At 52.1% G+C, this 6,624-nt stretch overlaps 1 long non-coding RNA gene across 1 annotated transcript; it reads left to right on the forward strand.

Moving 5' to 3' along the window:
* The first annotated feature begins 4,458 nt into the window (after positions 1–4,458).
* LOC140461137 (uncharacterized) lies at positions 4,459–6,377 on the forward strand. The gene is made up of 2 exons (XR_011954469.1): positions 4,459–4,626; positions 6,139–6,377. It is a non-coding gene; the product is annotated as an uncharacterized lncRNA (long non-coding RNA).
* Positions 6,378–6,624: the final 247 nt, after the last annotated feature.

Here is a 6,624-nt window from a genome sequence, read left to right on the forward strand (position 1 = left end):
CGGGTGGGGAGCTGGTGCAAATAATCCTGGGTTCTTGCTGTGTAATTTGGCTTCAAAATGTTCTCGGTCCCCATTTGAAGCAACCTTTTCTGTTTTTTTGATCTGAGGAAACATACGACATGCGATCTGACATGTTTGGGACCCCAAAGAACAATCTCCACAGGGGACTGAGGCCTGAGGCCTGTTCGACAGGCTGCACCCTGGGGGGGGGGGGCAGAGTCAAAACGCGTGGTGCTGGAAAAGCGCAGCCGGTTAGGCCGAATCCCAGGAGCAGGAGACTTGACGTTTCAGGCATGAGACCTAAATAAGGAATGTGGAGGGGGAAAGGGGCTGAAAGATAAAAAGGGGGAGGTAGGGCTGGGGAGAAGCAGTTGGGAAGGCTATACGTAGATACAGGTGGAGGGTAATTGTGATAGGTCAGTGGGGAGGGTGGAGTGGACAGATAGGAAGGAAGGACAGGTAGGACATGTCAAGAAGGCAGTGCCGAGTTGGAGAGTTAGATCGTGGATGAGGTGGGGGGAGGGGAGATTTGGAAACCAGTGAAGTCAATGTTGATGCTGTGTGGTTGTAGGGTCCCGAGGCAGAAGATGAGGCTTTCATCCTCCAGTTGGCGGGTGGATTTGGTTTGGCGGTGGAGGAGGCACAGGAATTTCATGTCCTTGGGGGAGTGGGAGGGGGAGTTGAAGCAATCGGACACAGGTCAGATGTTCCCTGAGCCACTCCACGAATTGCCATCCTGTCTCTCCGATGTAGAGGAGACCACATCGAGCGCAACGGACACAGTAGATGAGGTGGTGGAGGTGTAGGAGGTGAGGATGGAGGAAAGGGAAGATGCTGGGTGTGGAGGGTGGGTTTATGGGGAGTGGACCCAACGAGGGAGTCGCAGAGGAGTCTGTGCAGAACACAGATAGGGGTGGGGAGGGAAATATATCCCTGGTGGTGGGGTCTGACTGGAGGTGATTGAGTATAAAGTATGTAGAGATTAGTAGGGTGGAAGGTGAGGACCAGGGGTTGGTTCTATCCTTGTCATGGTTATGGGTGGGGTTCGAATTGGAGGTGTGGGAAGTGGAGGAAGTGCAATAGAGGGCATTGTTGGTCACATGGGAGGAGACATTGCAGTTCTTGAAACAGGAGACCATCTGAGATGTCATGGAGTGGAATTGCTCCTCCTGGGAGCAGATGTGGCCAAGATGGAGGAGTTGGGAACAAGGGATGGAGTTCTTGCAGGAGGCAGGGTGGGAGGACGTGGAGGCCAGGTCGCTGGGGGAGTCGATGGGTTTGGAGAAGATTTCCATGTCGAGTAGTTCGCCAGAGACAGAGATGGAGAGGTCCAGGAAGGGGAGGGAGGTGTCTGAGATGGTCCAGGTGAACTTAAGGTCGGGGTGGAAGGTGTTGGTGAACTGCTCAACCTCCTCGTGGGAGCACGAGGTGGTGACGATACAGTCATCTGCGTAGCGGAGAAAAAGGTGGGGAATGGTGCTGGTGTAATTGTGGAAGAGAGTCTGTTCCGTGTATCCAATGAAGGGGCAGTCCTATCTGGGGCCCATGCAGGTGCCCATAGCTACCTCGGGTCTGTAGGAACAATAGAATAGAACGATAGAATCCCTAGAGTGTGGAAACAGGCCCTTCAGCCCAACAGTTTCTCTGAAGAGTATTCCTCCCAAACCTATCCCCCTACCCTATTATTGTTACCCCTGACTAATGCGCCTAACCTACACATCCCTGAACACTATGGGCAACTTAGCATGGCCAATCCATCCTAACCTGCACGTCTTTGGACTGTGGGAGGAAACCAGAGCGCCCGGAGGCAACCCACGCAGACACGGGGAGAATGTGCAAACTCCACACAGATATTCGTTTGAGGCTGGTGCTGTGAGGCAGCAGGAAGTGGAATGATTTGAAAGAGACTGTCTGTGTGGAGTTTGCATATTCTCCCTATGTGTCCGTGGGTTTTCTGCAGGTGCTCCGGTGATAAATTGCCAAGAGTGTTCAGGGATGTGTAGGTTAATGCATTAGTCAGGCGTAAATGTAGAGTAATGAGGAATGGGTTTGGGTGGGATACTCTTCGGACGGTCGGTGTGGACTTGTTGGGCCAAAGGGCCTGTTTCCACACTGTAAGGATTCTATACAAACAAATAGCAAAAGTTGTTGAGGGTGTGAACCGATTCTGCCAATCGAATGAGAATATCGGTGGAGGGGTACTGGTTGGGTCGGCAGGAGAGGAAGAAACGGAGGGCTTATCGGCCTTTGTCATGGGGAATGGAGGTGTAGTGGGGCTGGATGTCCATGGTGAAGATGAGATGTTGGGGCAAGGGTCTCAAACAGCATGGCGGAGGTGGAGGACGTAGATGGTGCCCTGGATGTATGTGGGGAGTTCGTCGACCAAGGGGACCAGGACGGAGTTGATATATGAGATGAGTTTGGTGGGAAAGGAGCAGGCTGAGATGTTGGGCTGATCCGGACAGTCAGGTTTGTGAATCTTAGAAAGGAGGTAGAATCCGGCGGTGCAGGGTTTGGGAACTATGAGGTTGGAGGCTGTGGATGAGAGATCCACTGAGGTGATGAGGTTGTGGATGGTCTGGGAGATGACGGTTTGGTGATGGGCAGTGGGATCCTTGACACCATCCTGTTCCCGTTAGGCCAGGAACTCCACCAGCTACTTGTGGGACACCACCCATACCCTCCACCTGTTCCAAGATTTTCGTTTCCCCGGCCCCAAAGGCCTCATCTTCACCATGGATATCCAGTCCCTATACACCTCCATCCTACATGACGAAGGCCTCCAAGCCCTCCGTTTCTTCCTCTCCCAATGTCCCACCCGGCACCCCACCGGCACATTCATTCAACTGGCTGAATGGGTCCTCACCCTAAACAACTTCTCCTTCTAATCCTCCCGCTTCCTCCAAACCAAAGGGGTCACCATGGGCACCTGCTTAGGCCCCAGCTATGCCTGTCTCTTCATCAGGTATGTGGAACAGTCCATCTTCTGCAGCTACACCAGCACTAACCCCCCACCTTTTCCTCTGCAACATCGATGACTATTGTTGCTACCTTGCGCTCCCACGAGGAGGTTGAACAATTCATCAACTTCACCAACACCTTTCACCCTGACCTCAAATTTACCTGGACCATCTCAGACACCTCCCTCCCCTTCCTGGACCTCTCCATCTCCATCCCTGGCAATTGACTAACCACAGACATCTACTACAAACCCACCGATACCCACTGCTACCTGGACTACACCTCCTCTTACCCTGCCTCCTGTAAAAATGCCATCCCTTATTCCCAAATCCACCACCTCTGCCGAATCTCCTCCCAGGATGACCAGTTCCACCATAGAACATCCCAGAAGGCCTTCTCCTACAAAGACAATTGCCCCTCCCACGTGGTCGACGATACCCTCCAGCGCATCTCATCCACTTGCCACACCTCCAACCTCGAACCCAACCCTCAAATGCAACAAGGACAGAAACCCCTTCCACCTCACCAACCTCCGGATACATCACAGCATCACCCTTCGCCACTTCCACCACCTACAAACCCATCAGTAGGGATCTATTTCCCTCCCCACCCCTATCAGCGTTCCGGAGACACCATTCCCTCTGTGACTCCCTCATCAGATCCACGTCCCCCCCCCCCCCAGCGGTCTCGCGGTCCTCCAGCCCTGCCCCCCAACCCGCTTCCTATTGCATGCAATTCTGGTCTCCTTCCTATCGGAAGGATGTTTTGAAATTTGAAAGGCTTCAAAAAAGCTTTACAAGGATGTTGCCAGGGTTGCAGGATTTGAGCTACAGGGAAAGGCTGAACAGGCTGGGGCTGTTTTCCCTGGAGCGTCACAGGCTGAGGGCGTGACCTTAAAGAGGTGTATATCATCATTAGAGGTATGGATAAGGTAAATAGACAAGGTCCTTTCCTTGGGGTGGGGGAGTCCAGAACTGGAGGGCATAGGTTCAGAGTGAGAGGGGAAAAATTTAGAAGGGACCTAAGGGGCAATGATTTCATGCAGACGATGATGCGTATATGGAACGAGCTGCCAGAGGAAGTGGTGGAGGCTGGTACAATTGCAATGTTTAAAAGGCATCGAGACGGGTATGCGAATGGGAAGAGTTTAGAGGGATATGGACTAGGTGCTGGCAAATAGGACTAAATCATGTTAGGATATCTGGGCGGCATGGAGTGAAGGGTCTGTTTCGGTGCTGGTACATCTGTGTGTGTGTTTTCTGTGTGCTTCTGTGTCCATTTACGTCTGCAATAGGTCACACTTTGCACAAGTTGTTGGGGGGGGTGGGGAGTGGTGGTGGAGGAAGGTTTGCTTGAATTAAAACCTCACAGTATCCCCATTGCACTCTGCACCCAAACTGACACAATGCCACTCTCTGCTGTCCTCACTGCACAAGGACACAAGTAGGGAGCAGCGCGCAGGCGCCTACCCGGACCCGGCAAAGGAGCATGCGCAGATCCGTTGACGGCGCACCGCCGACGTTCTTCCTTTGCATTTCGGACCGAAAACGGTAACATGGGAGGCTTTAATGGACATTGTGCGTAATCCGCGACCCCCGCGGAGGAAATCGTCGTTGTTTAGACGGAGCGGGGGCGAATTATGGCGCAGAGGCTTTCGGCCCGAAGGTAGGCCCAGCCTCCCGTGGGGATGTTTTACTTCCGCCATCTTTGTTAAGGGGCGCCGGGCAGCTGGGCGCGTGCGCGGCCGCCATCTTTATTGAGGCGACCGGGCATCGGGGCGCGTGTGCGGCCGCCATCTTGGTGTTGGGATGAATGGGGCGGAGCTTGCAACCCATTGTTCAGGGTGGAGGCAACCTGTCAATCAAACTGCATTGGCCTTTCACACCCAGTGTGTTGTGGATGAGGTGCAGCAGAGGGATGGAAGGAAACATAGGGAGAGCAATTCCTGCTCTCTGCATCCCATTACCTGCATGGGATGTCCTGCCTCAATGCAGCTAAAGATCTGTGAGTCTACTCAGGAGAAAGTGAGGACTGCAGGAACTGGAGGTTAGAGTCCTGAGTGCGGTGCTGGAAAAGCACAGCAGGTCAGGCAGCATCCCAGGAGCAGGAGAATCGACGTTTCGGGCGTATGCCCTTCATCAGGAATGAGGCTTGTGTCCCAAGGGGGGCGGGGAAGGTCAAAGATAAATGGGAGGGGGTTGTGGCTAGGAGGAGGTAGCTGAAAATGTGATAGGTAGATGAAGGGGGGTGGTGGGGGTGGGGGGGAAGGTGATAGGTCGGAGAGGAGGATGGAGTGGATAGGTGGGAGAGACGATGGACAGTCAAGTGGGTAGTGCCAAGTTGGAGGCTTGGACTGGGTGATGTGGGGGGAGGGGAAATGAGGAAACTGGTGAAACGCACGTTGATCCCAAGCGGTTTCAGGGTCTCAAGGCGGAAGATGAGGGATTCTTCCTCCAGGCGTCGGGTGGATAGGGTTTGAAGAATGCCTCACCTTTTGCCTTGGGACTCTGCAACCACATAGGATTAATCTGGACGTCACCAGTTTTCTCATTTCCTCTCATCTTAACTTAGTCCCAAGTGTCCAACTCAGCACAGCCCTCTTGATCTTCTATCGTTGTTCGCATCGATCCGCACCACCCTCCTCTCCAACCTATCACCTTTCCCTCCCCCCCCATCTTCATCTACCTATTGCATTCCCAGCTACCTTCCTCCTAGCACCCTTCCCCCCCCAATCTATCTCTTAGCAACCGCCGACCCACAAGTCCCATTCCTGATGACGAGCTTTTGCTCGAAACATAGACTTTCCTGCTCCTCAGATGCTGCCTGACATGCTGTGTTTTTCGAGCACCACACTCTCGAACGTGACTGTTCACACGAAGACCCAGGGTAGACAGGCAGGAGGCTAGAAGAACACAGCAAGTCAGGCAGCGTCAAGAGGTGATGAAGTCAATGTTTCGGATGGACAGACCCAGAACAGAAATTCATGATACTGTGTAGATGTTATTATCAAAACAATTGATGGCCTACTATGATGACAGGAGGAAACATCCACATCCTTTGCTTTGCCAGGGAGTTAGAAGGAGGGGAGTTCATAGTTGCAAATTCACACCAGAGGAATAGTTTGTCTCTTCTGAATTGGTATCCTGGACTGATGGCTGTTGCAAACTTCTTTTACAGGACATTACATGGACATCCGCTGACAGAAAACTGAAACAAAACATCACACGACACAATTAGTTGGTGTATATTATCAGGCTTTGAAAGTAAGTGTGGTATTTCGGATCATGACCGTGTGCAGGATCAAACGTTTTCTGACATTCTCCCACTGACTCTTCACGAAGACCTTCAATCATTCAGTGTCCCAAAATCTTCTTCTATGACCAGCTAATGGGAATAAACATTCCTAATCGACTATATATTAATATTTCATAAACAAATGTCTCATTTTCCACTCAATGTATTTCATTCCAAGCAGACAATTTCAGTTCCTGTCGCATAACTAGGTAGCGCAGTAGAATGACTAAAATGGTATAGAATGATATAGAATCCCTACTGTGTCCTTTAGCCCAAGTCCATACCGACCCTCCGAAGAGTAACCCACCCAGACCCATTCCCCTACTGCTCTACATGACCCCCCCCCGCCTAATACACCTAACTTACATA

This window comes from Chiloscyllium punctatum, chromosome 36 (genome assembly GCF_047496795.1).
Source record: "Chiloscyllium punctatum isolate Juve2018m chromosome 36, sChiPun1.3, whole genome shotgun sequence".
Taxonomy (NCBI): domain Eukaryota; kingdom Metazoa; phylum Chordata; class Chondrichthyes; order Orectolobiformes; family Hemiscylliidae; genus Chiloscyllium; species Chiloscyllium punctatum.